The sequence below is a fragment of the Protomyctophum bolini genome, assembly GCF_963924005.1.
Source record: "Protomyctophum bolini genome assembly, chromosome: 19".
Classification (NCBI taxonomy): Eukaryota; Metazoa; Chordata; class Actinopteri; order Myctophiformes; family Myctophidae; genus Protomyctophum; species Protomyctophum bolini.
Window position 1 is genome coordinate 37,078,346 of NC_137880.1, and position 17,289 is coordinate 37,095,634.

The following is a 17,289-nucleotide window of genomic DNA, read 5'->3' on the forward strand; positions in this document are numbered from 1 at the left end:
CTACAAGCTCGTAGCGCGCCACTCGGTGGCGCGCTATGAGCTTGTAGATCTGCTATTTTTCAATAGCTAAAGCATAACATAGTGCTAACACCAAAATGGGTTCCCGTATAGAATGGGTTATAGTGATCACTAGAAGACATCACAAGACAAGACAAGACGAGTCAGAAGAGGATCGCCGGCTAAAAAAAAGCTACTCAGGAAAATCGACAGCAATGTCTGCAAATCAATGGCACTCAGGATGTAGGACTCAGTCAGTAGGGAGTCGTGTGTGTGTGTGTGTGTGTGTGTGTGTGTGTGTGTGTGTGTGTGTGTGTGTGTGTGTGTGTGTGTGTGTGTGTGTGGAAGTATGTGCTCTTGAAATTGCAATAATCTTTTGAGCCAAAATGATTGGGGGAACTTGCGAGCAATCATGAATTAACATAGAAAAAACATATTGAAATATCTTTAAAATAATACCCACATTTCTTTGAAAAGTCCTTCAAGTCCTCAAGTATTTTTTATGTTATATTTCAACATTGGGTAAAATATACCCGTGTTTTTGTGATGGTGACAAAAATAGTGTTTAGTGTTCCAGGATTAAAGTGTGTGGAACTACTGTGGGATTCTGAAGCCAAAGCTTTATATTTTGGCTGCGTGTCATACACCCACTTAGGATCAGTTGAAATGAAACGCATGATCCCTCTGACCATTTCAAATTAGCCCATTTTGGGCAGGAACCCCTTTTGTGGTGTTAGCATTAGGTTATGCTTTAGCTATTGAAAAAAAACAGATCTACAAGCTCATAGCGCGCCACCGAGTGGCGCGCTACGAGCTTGTAGGTCTGCTATTTTTGAAAAACTCGAAGAACGACTGACATGTAGAAACATAGCAGAAAACTGTCAGGATGTAGAAGACATTGTTTTAGAATCTGATCTCAGATAAAAATGGGTTAGTATTCTGTCAGTGGTGCAAAGTGTACTACTGTGTCAGTCCACTCACTTTACACTTCTGAATGTTGGAGACGAGATCGCAGCGTCTTGTTGGTTGCTCTCCAGCAGTGATGTCCCCCCCCTGAGGGGACAAGATGTCCCTCCCCCCTGCCGCGGGACAATGCCCCCCCCCCTGCCGCGGGACATGGCGCATCCCTTGGATTACATGAATCAATAGAAGAGTCACAGAGAAACTGTAAGCGATGAGTCAACGAGCGAATCGTCTCAGCTGATTTTATGGCCTCCGAGTTTTGAGATATATTGCAATCGGGTGATCAAAAGGCCTTTCAAAGACCAAGCTTGTATTTATTTACCACTAAAGCCGATTATTTTTTCTTTGAAAGATGTCGTTCCTACTGTACAATGACATGTACAAAATAGTAATGCGAGGGATAATGTGGTTATAAGAGTCATTTTGTCTTTCAGAATCAGAATAAACTTCATTTACACATCACACGATTAAGGGTATAAAGGAGAGGGTTTTTTTTTTGTTGCATACTAAAAAAAGCAGGTACTGTATATAAAACCAGTTTCATGTGCATGGTTGGTTTCCTTGGAAGTCCATATGGTACCGATCTCATTCCACTGTCCAGCCAGACAGACAGACACTATGGGCTGTATTTTGCGTGTCTTAAGTACCAGATCTTATTCCCCAACTTGAGTAAACTAAAGACCTGGAGGCGTGGTCAATGCTCTTTGTCTATTCTGAGTGGCCAAAGAGCATTGATCACGCCTCCAGGTCTTTAGTTTACTCAAGTTAGGGAATAAGACCTGGTACTTAAGACACGCAAAATACAGCCAATCACTGCTCCTCATGTGCTCATTGTTCATTTATCGCTAATGTGTAGTTAATACTAACATAATAGTAGTATTACTTTTCTAATAGTATACAATACAGTATGTAAAAGCTTTATAGAGGGTGTGACATCATCATCATCATACCCAGAAGTTATGCAGGAAGTGGAAATGCCTACAGAGTGGCAGAAAACTACTTCCCGGCCTCGACAGCCCATATGCATCTAAAACAGACATTAAGTCCTATCGGATTGCATTAATTAAACAACGTTGAACTCACTTTGCCACTGACTGACTTGCCACTCAATTTGCCACTTTATGCATGTGCATATCCGGTATCCTATATAATGTAGGTCTACGCCGACTAAGAGCTTATTTTGAAGGAATCAATGTGACTGGAGTTATATGACCACTTACTGTACGTTCGGCTATACTTTATAGTATTCTGCACCCATTTATATCATTTAATTTAGGGCTGATACAGTATTTGTTTGATGTTTGAGCTACTGTATGGGAGGTGATGACAAAGTTGACCGGGAGGACGGAGTTAACGCCTTCTGTGCGGGAACCCCTTTTGGTGTTTTAACTAAGCATGTCGTCATACTTTAGCTATTGAAAAATAGCCGATCTACAAGCTCATAGCACGCCACCGAGTGGCGCGCTACGAGCTTGTAGGTCTGCTATTTTTGGGGGGGGAAAAAATCGTAAAAATGCGGCACAAATCTTTTGAATATATATTCTTTCAGAGCGAACGTTTTTTTTGAAATTCTGACGTCAGGCCTAAATGAGTTAAGAAGCCCACTTCCATTATGTACTGTATTCATCTAGCTTGTTGTCTTCATGGAGACTCCAGGAAGCATACAAAGTGGCTAATTATGTTTGCATGATTTGATTTGGGGCGTGTGTTAGAACCATCCATCTCATATTTGTCTGAGGACACTTAATTACATTAACCCATTTTGGGCGGGAACCCCTTTTGGTGTTAGCATTATGCTATGCTTTAAGCTATTGAAAAATAGCAGATCTACAAGCTCATAGTGCGATGCACCGAGTAGCGCGCTACTAGCTTGTATAGGTCTGCTATTTTTGAAGAATCGTTAAAAAGTGACATGAAAGTGTTTGAGAACGACGGACATAGAAAAACATAGCTTTTCCAAGACAACAGTCAGGATTTAGAGGACATTTTGCAGAATCGTTCCCAGGTCAAAATGGGTTAACCATAAGCTAAGAGGAACTGGGATGTTAACCGATATTGGTTCTGATAGGTATGGACACGTTGTACTTCCACGGGTCCAAATCAGTGTCACTGTGATTGATTGGTTGTTGTGAGTATCCTCCAGGCTGTCTCATTTCCTGCTGGGTGGACTTATAAATTATGGGATCTGGCCAAGAGGTCTGGCTTTCCTCTGCTCCTCTAGCCCATTTTGACCTGCGATATCAGATTCTAAAAAAATGTCTCCTACTGTAGTGTACATCCTGACAGTTTTCTGAAAAAGCTATGTTTCTGTGTCAGTCGTTCTTCGATTTTTTCAAAAATAGCAGACCTACACAAGCTCATAGCGCGTCACTCGGTGGCGCGCTATGAGCTTGTCGGTCTGCTATTTTTCAATAGCTAAAGCATAACATAATGCTAACACCAAAAAAGGGGTTCCTCGCCCCGAATGGGCTAGGGTGGTGTTCGTTGTGAAAACACATACAACATGGCCCAGACATCCAAGTGCAGTACAGTACAGAGTACAGGGCAGAGACAAACTGAGAAAGCAGAGCCAACATCCTTTCAGTTCACATTCACAAGGACATTCGACAGGTCTATGCAAGGGCCAGGACCACATCGTGCATCAATTTAAAATAAACTTTCATAAAATGATGACCTAAACATGAACACTTCTGTCAGGGGGTTACAGTAATATAAGTTGTAGTAGTGTATTCAGTTAGCCCATTCTGAACGGGAACCCACTTTGGTGTTTAGCTATTGAAAAATAGCAGATCTACAAGCTCATAGCTACGAGCTTGTAGGTCTGCTATTTTTGAAAAAACAAAGAACGACTGACATTTTTAGAATCTGATCTCAGGTCAGAATGGGTTAATCAGACCAGTGTGTGTCCAGTGGAAACCTCGTATGAATCTGATCTCAGGTCAGAATGGGTTAGACATAAGACGTGTCCAGAAGCCCCTCTAGAAGTCCCTGGAGGTGGTGCTGTAACCTTTTAACAACCGGGCCTCAGATTCTGCTTGTGGTTGACGGTGCTGTAAAGGATGTAAGAAGCTTGTCCAATAACGCAGCTTGAAGAATTGCGCTGCAGTGACACTGACAGCATAATTGTTTTGACCTACTTTTGCACCCTGGCTGTAATTTATCACGGCGAGGAGTCGGACCTGTGATTTAGTTAGTATAATATGCATTTTTAAATAGATTGTAAACACTCTTAATATACTTTTCAACAGGATTTTGGTCTTAGATCAAAATGCCGCACAGTTTGGCCTGGGTTCATGGCTCAGTGGTCCAGGCACCTTGGCTGGTAATCCAGTCTGGCAGTGTGCCGCGGGTTCGACTCCCGATCCCAACGGCCTTTACTGCGTGTCACCCCCCTCCCCATCTCTCTCCCCATGTCCTGTCAGCCTACCGTCTGTCCCTCCATAAGAAAATAGAAAAAAAGACGAAAGCCACAAAGAAAATACATTAAAAAAATGAAACGAAAATGCGCACAGTTTTGGCTATTCTGAGGTTGATTACTAAATTAATTTCACTCCTATATGCCACCAAAATGCGGAATGCCATTACAAACAGCCATTAAGACATGTCCTTCAAGACTCCTTCAAAACCTGCTCTCAAAGTCCTACAGACGACTGCAATTCGGAACTGGCCCCCGTAAAGTCTGAGTCCCCCCTCCACCCCTTAATGTATGTTTTTTTTTATATGATGATTTCCTGTTTTTGTATATACAGTATTTGTACATATATGTATACAGTATTTGTACGTCTGTAAATGTTCTGATGAATTGAAAATGGTGGACCCGGTTGTAAACAAGTGTAATGCTTTATCAGGGCGTCGTCCACAGTTTTTTGTATCGACCATTCTGCAAGATTCAATCAATTGATTGATTATTGATTTTCAACAATTCAAATATTAACACTTTTAAACTTTAAACCCCAGTGAAAACCACCACACAGAGTGAACACATAGGGACCAATTATGTTGTGAAACAAGCACAGAAACAGGACATTATTGATCGATCTGTTGAACACAGTCAGCTTTCTGAATGCTGAGCTGTGTTTGTCACCATGCCGCTCTATTGCCAGTCAGAAGAGTTGGAACTTAAGACTCAGCAGATTACCGGAAGAACGTTTTATGGAACTGCAGACATCATTAATGCATATGGATTTCAACCATAACAAGTAAAACTAAATAAACAAAACAAATCTCTGGCCAGTTTCACTTCCTACTGTTCCCTCTGCCAAGGTCGAGAGGTCAAGGGGAATCAAAACAAGAGGAAGCTTTCCAAAGAACAGAGCCACGACGAAGAGGAGTCTCAGCCCCACTCACCAACGACCGCAAATTCTATCCTGGTCACCCCCCCCAGCTCTTTCACGGATGAAAGAGCTGGAGACTGCCGAGTCCAAACATACAGCTTCCATCTCAACCACTGGCTTGAGAGTTCTCAGCTAGTTTTGACACAATGGTCACAGTTACTCCCTCTCCCCACACCCCCACGGCAGCATCAGAACCGTCCTCTGTCTCCCCTAGCTGCCTGATTAAAGTCCAGTTTTTGTGTCTGCTACAAAATACAGCAAAGCTCTCTCTCTCTCCCTGATATCTGCTCAGTGCAGCTGCACTGCACGGTTCAGTTTATGCTTTATGGGTTGGGGGGGGAAAAAAGACATAAATGTTCTGTGCAACTTTTCTAAATTTTAAATTAGGCTCACTCTGTGGTATAAGACAGGTTGAAAGCATCAGACTACATACACTGTACATCAAACACATTAAAATGTCTGTAGCCACGCTGGAGGCGTCGAGGAAGTACTGATGAACCCATCGCTGTGTATTTCACAACTCTTGTTAAGTTGTTCACAACTTTTATTGCATTGCATGTGTGTTTGTTTTCACTTCAACCGGTCTAATAATAATAATAATAATCTTTATTTTCCTGAAGGATATAATTCGTCTTCACAGTCTGTTCAAACACCCACATCAAATTCTAAGCGTGGTTTTGCACACTTTGGGGGGGGGGTGTATTGTTTTGTTTGTTGTAGACGTCGTGGCGCAGGACGCCACAGAGAGCGCCGGGACTTGTTTGGGGCGGGACGGGTTTGGAAAGAGAATATTATATCGTTTGTCGATTTCAGTTCGTCCAGCCTGTTTATTTATTTTATGTTATAGGGAGAGCGACAGGGACAGACGCACTTCACCACCACGTGCATTGGTTTAATTGAACACAGTTTGTTTGACAATTAAAATTATTTTGCTGCATCTCTATATAAATAACTTAAACTACAACCCTTCGATGCCGCTTTATTTTTCCTTGGTTAATAATTTGCCTTAAGATACAAAGGGCGATTGTTACACCAAGACAATACAAAACCATCGGCGGGGCAGTTTGTTTAATGCCGCGATGGCTGAGGGGACAAAACTCCTAAAAGTGGAAAGTGCTAGCCGTGTGTGAAGTCTGATGATACCCGACGCCAACAAACCAACAGACCGTGCCGTCGCATCAGAGCATGTGCCGAGCATGCGCTCTAGAAACACAGTTTTAAATTAAATGGACGTGTGATGTGAACAAGCAGAATTGCCGTACTCATGTGAATTGTTGAACAACACATGTTAAACACTGTTTGCAAGTTGCATCAGAGCTTAATTTTTTTATATATCCAAATACCAAATGCGAAAATCCGATTGAACTCTGCGATAGGAAGCCATAATGGCTTTTTTTTTTGTGCAAAGCAATTTGTCAGGTTGTCAAAAACAGATACTTGTGCTGGATGCTAACAAGAAGGGCTATACATCATTACCAATACTGGAACATCTTTTCATTCAATGGAGTATACTAGCACAGACTACAGAAGTACAACAGCAGTCATCTCCTCCTGGGTTGCTGTCGAAGTGTCCTTGAGCAAGACAAAGAACCTCTAACTGCCCCTCCCAACGTGCTTCTGGGTGTCAGCGACGGGTCAAATGCAGAGAACGGATTTCCCCAGGTAGTCCGGTTCCTTATGTAATTTTGTAGGCTTTAGACGAAGATTTTTAAAACTATATATTTTTGGAAACCTTATAGCCTAACTAATCAGAAAATGTTTGTTGCCATTTTTTCCGAGGTCGGTAAAGCGGCCATCTTGGAGCTTTAGAAATGGCTACTTTCAAAAACGAATTCCTCAATATCTCGCCTACTAAATGACCTAAAATCAAGATTGCAGTGGTTAAATCTACATTTTTGGGGGCAAGGAATCCAATGGAGCCGACTACATTGTAAATGAGACATGTATGGGTGGGTATTTTGCATTTTTACATCAAATCAAATGGTATTATTCTGGTAATCTGGATATGTATATCTTATCTTCCAAACAATGGAATATTTCAAACACTTCATCACATCTCTCAAAAGACAGGAGACAACTTGAATCAAGACGAAGGTAACTTAACAAAAAAATCACACCTGTGTGAAGTGAGGGGCGCTCTTATCATCGTACATCATCTGTGCAGTTCTGTGCAGGGGAACCCCACTGAATTGCACGAACATCTGTGTGAAGAGCAGTCTGCTTTACACTGACATCTGACCATCTAAATGATAGATTCTGGTGCAGGGAGGAGCTCAGTTGGGACTGGCTTCAGCTGGCCGTCCTTGTCCTTGTGGTAGCTGTTCTGTAGTGGGTCAAGGAACTCTTGCTGAGCGATGTCAGCCTTACCCCACACGCTGGCCTGGATATGGGCCTTTAGGACATGCTGCTTCAGGGCACCAAGTGTGGGTGGGAGCTTCTCACTTTCTGCCATGTGTTTGCAGAAAAGATGCACAACTCAGTTCAGGGATTTTGATCCCTTTCGGAGAGTATACAGTGCAAACAAACGTCGCTAATGCAGAATGAAGATCCTCTGTCACTTTCCTAGTCTGAGAAAGCATTTGAAGAGCCTTAACGGCATGGTCATCTGCTTTTAGGTAGATGCTCAGCCAGGTAGCTTTGCCTATTCTAGAAAAGCGCCCTGTGTTGTCTGCTCCTGTAAATGCGTGAAACGCTGGAAAAACTTTTGCTGCTATATATATATATACAGAGATATCACAACGTGTTGCAGCGCACTGACCTATTGAGCTAACTGAACCTCACAACGTGTTGCAGCGCTCTGCCTATTGAGCTAACTGAACCTCACGTGTTTCAGCGCTCTGCCTATTGAGCTAACTGAACCTCACTTGTTTCAGCGCTCTGCCTATTGAGCTAACTGAACCTCACGTGTTGTAGTGCTCTGCCTATTGAGCTAACTGAACCTCACTTGTTTCAGCGCTCTGCCTATTGAGCTAACTGAACCTCACAACGTGTTGTAGCGCTCTGCCTATTGAGCTAACTGAACCTCACTTGTTGCAGTGCTCTGCCTATTGAGCTAACTGAACCTCACGTGTTGTAGTGCTCTGCCTATTGAGCTAACTGAACCTCACGTGTTGTAGTGCTCTGCCTATTGAGCTAACTGAACCTCACGTGTTTCAGCGCTCTGCCTATTGAGCTAACTGAACCTCACAACGTGTTTCAGCGCTCTGCCTATTGAGCTAACTGAACCTCACGTGTTGCAGTGCTCTGCCTATTGAGCTAACTGAACCTAACGTGTTGCAGCGCTCTGCCTATTGAGCTAACTGAACCTCACAACGTGTTTCAGCGCTCTGCCTATTGAGCTAACTGAACCTCACTTGTTTCAGCGCTCTGCCTATTGAGCTAACTGAACCTCACAACGTGTTGCAGCGCTCTGCCTATTGAGCTAACTGAACCTCACTTGTTTCAGCGCTCTGCCTATTGAGCTAACTGAACCTCACAACGTGTTGCAGCGCTCTGCCTATTGAGCTAACTGAACCTCACTTGTTTCAGCGCTCTGCCTATTGAGCTAACTGAACCTAACAACGTGTTGTAGTGCTCTGCTTATTGAGCTAACTGAACCTCACTTGTTTCAGCGCTCTGCCTATTGAGCTAACTGAACCTAACGTGTTGTAGTGCTCTGCCTATTGAGCTAACTGAACCTCACGTGTTGTAGTGCTCTGCCTATTGAGCTAACTGAACCTCACGTGTTGCAGCGCTCTGCCTATTGAGCTAACTGAACCTCACGTGTTGCAGTGCTCTGCCTATTGAGCTAACTGAACCTCACAACGTGTTGTAGCGCTCTGCCTATTGAGCTAACTGAACCTCACGTGTTGCAGCGCTCTGCCTATTGAGCTAACTGAACCTAACGTGTTGTAGTGCTCTGCCTATTGAGCTAACTGAACCTAACGTGTTTCAGCGCTCTGCCTATTGAGCTAACTGAACCTCACAACGTGTTTCAGCGCACTGCCTATTGAGCTAACTGAACCTCACAACGTGTTGTAGCGCTCTGCCTATTGAGCTAACTGAACCTCACAACGTGTTGCAGCGCTCTGCCTATTGAGCTAACTGAACCTAACGTGTTGCAGCGCTCTGCCTATTGAGCTAACTGAACCTCACAACGTGTCGCAGCGCTCTGCCTATTGAGCTAACTGAACCTCACAACGTGTTGTAGCGCTCTGCCTATTGAGCTAACTGAACCTCACAACGTGTTGCAGCGCTCTGCCTATTGAGCTAACTGAACCTAACGTGTTGCAGCGCTCTGCCTATTGAGCTAACTGAACCTCACAACGTGTCGCAGCGCTCTGCCTATTGAGCTAACTGAACCTCACGTGTTGTAGTGCTCTGCCTATTGAGCTAACTGAACCTCACAACGTGTTGTAGCGCTCTGCCTATTGAGCTAACTGAACCTCACAACGTGTTGCAGCGCTCTGCCTATTGAGCTAACTGAACCTCACGTGTTGTAGCGCTCTGCCTATTGAGCTAACTGAACCTCACGTGTTGTAGTGCTCTGCCTATTGAGCTAACTGAACCTCACGTGTTGTAGTGCTCTGCCTATTGAGCTAACTGAACCTCACGTGTTGCAGCGCTCTGCCTATTGAGCTAACTGAACCTAACAACGTGTTGTAGCGCTCTGCCTATTGAGCTAACTGAACCTCACAACGTGTTGTAGTGCTCTGCCTATTGAGCTAACTGAACCTCACTTGTTTCAGCGCTCTGCCTATTGAGCTAACTGAACCTCACGTGTTGCAGCGCTCTGCCTATTGAGCTAACTGAACCTAACGTGTTGCAGCGCTCTGCCTATTGAGCTAACTGAACCTCACGTGTTGCAGCGCTCTGCCTATTGAGCTAACTGAACCTCACAACGTGTTTCAGCGCTCTGCCTATTGAGCTAACTGAACCTAACAACGTGTTGTAGTGCTCTGCCTATTGAGCTAACTGAACCTCACTTGTTTCAGCGCTCTGCCTATTGAGCTAACTGAACCTCACAACGTGTTGTAGCGCTCTGCCTATTGAGCTAACTGAACCTCACGTGTTGCAGCGCTCTGCCTATTGAGCTAACTGAACCTAACGTGTTTCAGCGCTCTGCCTATTGAGCTAACTGAACCTAACGTGTTTCAGCGCTCTGCCTATTGAGCTAACTGAACCTCACGTGTTGCAGCGCTCTGCCTATTGAGCTAACTGAACCTCACGTGTTGCAGTGCTCTGCCTATTGAGCTAACTGAACCTCACAACGTGTTGTAGCGCTCTGCCTATTGAGCTAACTGAACCTCACGTGTTGCAGCGCTCTGCCTATTGAGCTAACTGAACCTCACGTGTTGCAGCGCTCTGCCTATTGAGCTAACTGAACCTCACAACGTGTTTCAAAACTTTCAGCGCTCTGCCTATTGAGCTAACTGAACCTCACGTGTTGTAGCGCTCTGCCTATTGAGCTAACTGAACCTCACGTGTTGCAGCGCTCTGCCTATTGAGCTAACTGAACCTAACGTGTTGCAGCGCACTGCCTATTGAGCTAACTGAACCTCACGTGTTGTAGCGCTCTGCCTATTGAGCTAACTGAACCTCACAACGTGTTGCAGCGCTCTGCCTATTGAGCTAACTGAACCTAGCGTGTTGCAGCGCTCTGCCTATTGAGCTAACTGAACCTCACAACGTGTCGCAGCGCTCTGCCTATTGAGCTAACTGAACCTAACGTGTTGTAGCGCTCTGCCTATTGAGCTAACTGAACCTCTCAACTGTTTTGCTGCGCACTGCCTATTGAGCTAACTGAACCCCACGTGTTTCAGCGCTCTGCCTATTGAGCTAACTGAACCCCACGTGTTTCAGCGCTCTGCCTATTGAGCTAACTGAACCTAACGTGTTTCAGCGCTCTGCCTATTGAGCTAACTGAACCTCAGAACGTGTTGCAGTGCAAACGATTCAGACTCCATTCTCCACACGCTATGACTAAAACACAGACTCCATCAATCGAGCAAAAGCTTTGCCAGCGTTTCACGCATTTACAGGAGCAGACAACACAGGGCGCTTTTCTAGAATAGGCAAAGCTACCTGGCTGAGCATCTACCTAAAAGCAGATGACCATGCCGTTAAGGCTCTTCAAATGCTTTCTCAGACTAGGAAAGTGACAGAGGATCTTCATTCTGCATTAGCGACGTTTGATTGCACTGTATACTCTCCGAAAGGGATCAAAATCCCTGAACTGAGGTGTGCATCTTTTCTGCAAACAAATGGCAGAAAGTGAGAAGCTCCCACCCACACTTGGTGCCCTGAAGCAGCATGTCCTAAATACATATCCAGGCCAGTGTGTGGGGTCAGGCTGACATCACTCAGCAAGAGTTCCTCGACCCACTACAGAACGGCTACCACAAGGACAAGGATGGCCAGCTGAAACCAGTCACAACTGAGCTCCTCCCTGCACCAGAATCTATCATTGAGATGGTCAGATGTCAGTGTAAAGCAGACTGCTCTTCAAACAGATGTTCGTGCAATTCAGTGGGGCTCCCCTGCACAGAACTGCACAGATGATGTACGATGATAAGAGCGCCCCTCACTTCACACGGGTGTGATTTTTTGTTAAGTTCTTGATTAAAGGTCTCTTTATCTTGATTAAAGTTGTCTCCTGTCTTTTGAGAGATGTGATAAAGTGTTTGTGAAATATTCCATTGTAGCTCTGACTGCCAGAATGAGGAAGACTGTTTTTCCACAACAAAGACAATGAGAGATTGTACATATTGTTATGTTAAACAATTGTTATGGATATTATGTTGGACATTTTGTAAAACAGCATTGCCACGCCGCAGACTTCAAAGGGATGTTTTTAGAGCCAATGAAACTTTGTTCTGCCTTCTTTCTTCTCTGTATGCGTCAACCTTTTGTCCAGCACTGGATGTGCGCTAGCCACCCGTTGTCAAACTTTGTTCTGCATGCTCATATAATCCAACATAACGTGCCTGCTTGCGTGTATTGAACGGTTTGAGAGTGAAAAAGTGCCTCCCTTTGATTAAACTGCAGAGATATACTGAAAGGCATTTACATACTGTGTCATTCTGAATGACACTGATCTACTGAGCTACTGAAGCAACACGTTAAATAATGCGTTGATTTTTATTCATACAATCATGCTGTTTGTTGTGTGTTGTGCGAGAATGCATGCCCAACAGCTCATAACGGCCTATGAGAAATACAGCGTCTAATTTACAACATCACATGCCGGGATAGTGAAGTGAGTGAGCAGGAATTAGAATGTCAGGAATTAGAATGTGGCTGTCAGTCATCCTCTCCTCGCCCGGAGACAATTTGGCTATTGACTTGTGTTTAAAGAACCGGGAAGGTAACAACTTCCTGCTTCCAACTACATTGCAGGTACAGTATAGGTATTAATAACAAATAGACCTGCCTTAGGCCAGATTTGGCCTTAACCCTCTAAGACCCGCATTAATTTCTACTTGCAAAAAATTGATTTCAACCTTACTACTACTTTGTACTACTAGGACTAAGACTAAAAAAGATTATTTTTACAGAAAGGTAACGTCGCCAGAGTGTAATGATCCCAGAACTGGAGCGATAGGCTCCACTTTCTTGGCATTATTAAGGACTGGAGCAGGAGCATATTCTGAATCTACTGCAGTTTGACAGATTTGTTTTCAGGGAGACTTAATGTAAAGACACCTTAACGGTAGAAAAGTCTACATTTTTCTAAATGCTGCTGAGACATCAGTCCTGTAATCTGTGATATATTCTCACGGCGATACGATATAAGCCGTGATTACATACACTGATACACGCAGTTGTATTTTCAATTTACATAGTGAACATTATCATAGATCATAAAGTTGCTCGAAAAAATGCCTTCTGGGTGGGAAAAAAATACAAGGTGAGCAAGTGTTGAAATGTATTACACAGCGAAATCCAGTGTAATAGAAAAAGTGTTGAGTGAACTCTTAAAAGGTCAGTTTTTTACACTTCAAGTGTGTCGGGGTAGCAATGAGAAAGCCTTAGTGTCGCTGTCTGGCATCTCCATCGTCTTCTGAAGTTTATTTCATAAATGAAAGCCATATTTCATACTATAAGACAGTGTTGCGCAAACGTATCTTAAATAGCCGATATGTCTGAAATTCTTTATTAGGAACAATCCCTTGAGATGAACCATCTCGTTTTCAAATTCACAAAATACACTTCATACGTAAAGACACTTTTTATCTACAAGCTCTCAAACATTTAGAACATTCTTTTGAAATGCTCTGAAGATTTTTCCATGTTTAATCATGACATGTTTTAATGTTTCATGAAGATTGGGATGCCAGGTTGAAGGTCTCTCTCTGTGGCGTTTGGAAAATATTTGAGCAATGAAAAGTATGAAGAGCTAGTGGCTAAATACTAAATACTGTACGTCAGAACTACATTGGATCCATCGTAAACACGTTATCGACAAAAGAAACGGCATCTTTTGTCGATTTTCTGAAACGTAATGGTTTCCACCCGCCTATAGTGTCAGTATACAACTTAGCTGGGCTAGCGATGGATGCTCAGGGGCGGATAAACTGAGTTTATCAGCTCCAGTACACCCTGGCACTCATTACTAGCCCATTTTAGGCCGGAACCCCTTTTTGGTGTTAGCATTATGCTATGCTTTAGCTATTGAAAAATAGCAGATCTACAAGCTCATAGCGCGCCACCGAGTGGCGCGCTACGAGCTTGTAGGTCTGCTATTTTTTGAAAAATCGAAGAACGACTGACATAGAAACATAGCCTTTTCAGAAAACTGTCAGGATGTGTAGAAGACATTTATATAATCTGATCTCAGGTCAGAATGGGCTAGTGTGCTACGGTGGATAAGAGGCTACAAGAGAAGAAGACTGTGACCTTGACATTGACATTGACCAATAACAGCCCTGAGGGACGGTACACAGAGACTCTGGTCAATACTAAATACATAAAAAGGCGCAGCTGGGACTCTCTTTTCCCTGGGAAAATAATATTTACCCCAATAATATTATATTTCAGGGCCTTATGTCTAATCTGCGATGCAGTTTGTATAAATACGCCATAGGTTTTGCTGAATATGAATTTATGTTTCCTTTATGGGAAAATGAGATTCAGCTTTGAATTTATACATTACATTAATAATTGATGTACAGTCAGCAATGTACTGTACAGTACTGTACATCAATGAAATTGAAAATGCCAAAAAATGCAGTAACTCTCATCATTCCTATACTGCTATTTCTAAACCCCTCTGCCCAGTGGTGTGTTCTGCCGTTATATGCTATATTACTTAGTATTGGTTTAATTCCATTTGAGAGTTCTGTGTTTTTCTGTGGCTTTGTAATTGTTGTTTTGTGTCCTTTTCTACCGTGTGGCTTTTGCTGGTGTCTTAATGTTTTAGCTTTATAGTGCATTTAGCTTTTAACTTTCTGTACAGCACTTTGTAAACCTTGAGTTGTGAAATGTGCTAAATAAATAAAGTGGATGGGATTGGAGCATTCCGTGCCCAACTTTTTGGAGAGAAAGAAATCGCAGGGAATAATTATGACATACCATCTGAATAAACAAGACTACACAGCACCAGCCTTTGCTGTATAGAAGAGTCATAGCATTTCGTTGGCCCACATCATCAACATTAATTTAAGATGTCGTAGCCTATACATACTGTAACTACACTGTTTACATTGAGAATGAGAAAAAAAAGCGACAGTGTCCATATGCTGGCCTGCTGTTCTCTAGCGAAAACATGGCTGAGAGCCCACGCCACTGTCACGTTCTGACACAGACCATCTGGCCTCCCACTGTGTACAATAGAGACACTTGTGTTTAGCCCATTCTGACCCGAGATCAGATTCTAAATCCTGACAGTTTTCTGAAAAAGCGATGTTTCTATGTCAGTCGTTCTTCGATTTTTCCAAAAATAGCAGACCTACAAGCTCATAGCGCGCCACTCGGTGGCACGCTATGAGCTTGTAGATCTGCTATTTTTCAATAGCTAAAGCATAACATAATGCTAACACCAAGAGGGGTTCCCGGCTTCCCGCCCAAAATGGATTAGAGTAGACCGAGCTTTGCTTTTCAAGAATGTTTCTTTAATGTAACTGTAATAAAGCAAGATAGTCGCTTTGTGCCAAACGTATAGCTTCAGGCGGATGTGCTGTACTGTAGCCTACTTTGACTGTGTTTTTACGTGTTATGAATTTAAAATTAAAGCTACTGTACTCTTCATAACTTTTTTTTCCCACTTTCCAAGATAAAAGCTCCTGTCCTCCCTCCCCCTAACCTATCAGCCACTGGCACTGTTATACAGTACAGCTATTCTCAATGTGCAGATTGGTGCATGAGATTAAAATATAGGTTCAAAGCAAAAAAAACGATTACAGTAATTCTTTGGGTGTTATTCAATTCAACACTGATGTAAGTAAGTAAAAAGCTAAATGTTGAACTTGCAGATTCTAAATGAGAGTAACGAGTCAGGTCTCTCTATCTCCATCTCTCTCTCTCAAAATGAATGAATATGTAGCTGGGATTGAAATACTATAATAGATGTTCTCCACAGCAGGGGATGAAGGCCAACAATGGCCGAAATGTTGTCAGTGTTTTAATTATTAATAATAATGAATGAAACACTGTGGAGCAGAGACTTGTGATGACTGTTTTATCCTTCATAATGTTCTCTACAGGGCCCATAACGGCTCATAATGTTCACCACACTCATGTCTACAGGGCACATAACAGCTCAAACAGAGCATTATTTAGTTAGCTCAACTTCAACTCAACTTCAACGTTATTATCACATCACAGATTTACAGGTAAAGGAAAGGAAAGGTACCATGTTTACCCATGGACTAAGCTCTTGTTTACAGCCAGGCCCTGCTCATATAACATTTCATGGTAGAGGTTCAATGCCTTGCTCAAGGGCACTTCAGCGGTGGTCATTTTAACGTGCCGGTCCGGGGATACGAACTAGCGACCTTCCGATATCAAGACCGCTCCGCAAACTGTTCGGCCACCGCTGCCCAACTTCAACGTTATTGTCACATCACAGATTTACAGGTTAAACAAGTGGGTGAAATATTTTTTCATACAAGCTCCTACCATCGGTAGTTTTCAGGAAGATAGAAAGAAAGAATAAAGGAAAACAGGTACAATATTAGCTGTCTGTTTAACTATTCTCTTCAACAAGACCAAGTGCATTTATGCTTATTTTCACCATGCACCAGGTCTCAAGGGAGTCTCTCTTTCACTAGAAACTCGTCCGACATTTGTCCGGTCTCGCTCTAGCGCCACGCGGGGAAAATATATATAACGTGACGTGAAGCACCACTTCAGGAAGTAGCCAGCGGAGGTATTGCATAATAAGTCTGTGTTATGCTTACTGTACATGGAAGTATAGTAAGGCTGCAGAAAGTGGCTATTATCATTGCCAGAATACTGAGGAAGATTTGTGGAAAATGTGGAATTATTTGGAGCACGCGTGTGCGAGGAGACCCCGGCTATAACGCTCCTCCGGGCACATTTTCCAAAATGGCTACAAATCAAACCACTTTGTGGGTTTTTTTTTTTTTTTCAATAAATAATATGCAGTCATTTTCGGTAGATTCCTGCATGTAAAGTAGGCCTACAGTATGCCTAAGCAGCAGAAATACTGTGGTTTCGTAAATAAAACTGTTCTGTATGAAATGTATCTAATATGTAAATACATTTGCAGCCTTCCTTTTCCTTTCTTTATCTTTTTCAACTGTTTATTTCTGTTAAGCAAACTTCAATGTCACTTTGTCACAAAAGCTACACGGTAACATGCTCCATGTTGAGTGATATTATTGTTCAGTCAGACAACTCAAGAAGGATATGAATATAGATGAGCAATGCAGTATATGTATTATGGTTTGTGGCGATGTATTGGCTCTGCTTTTTAGGTACTCAGATCAAGCGCATCAGTCCCGGCCATAGGGACTCTGAATCCCCCCCACCGTACCTAAACAGCCGATCCAAA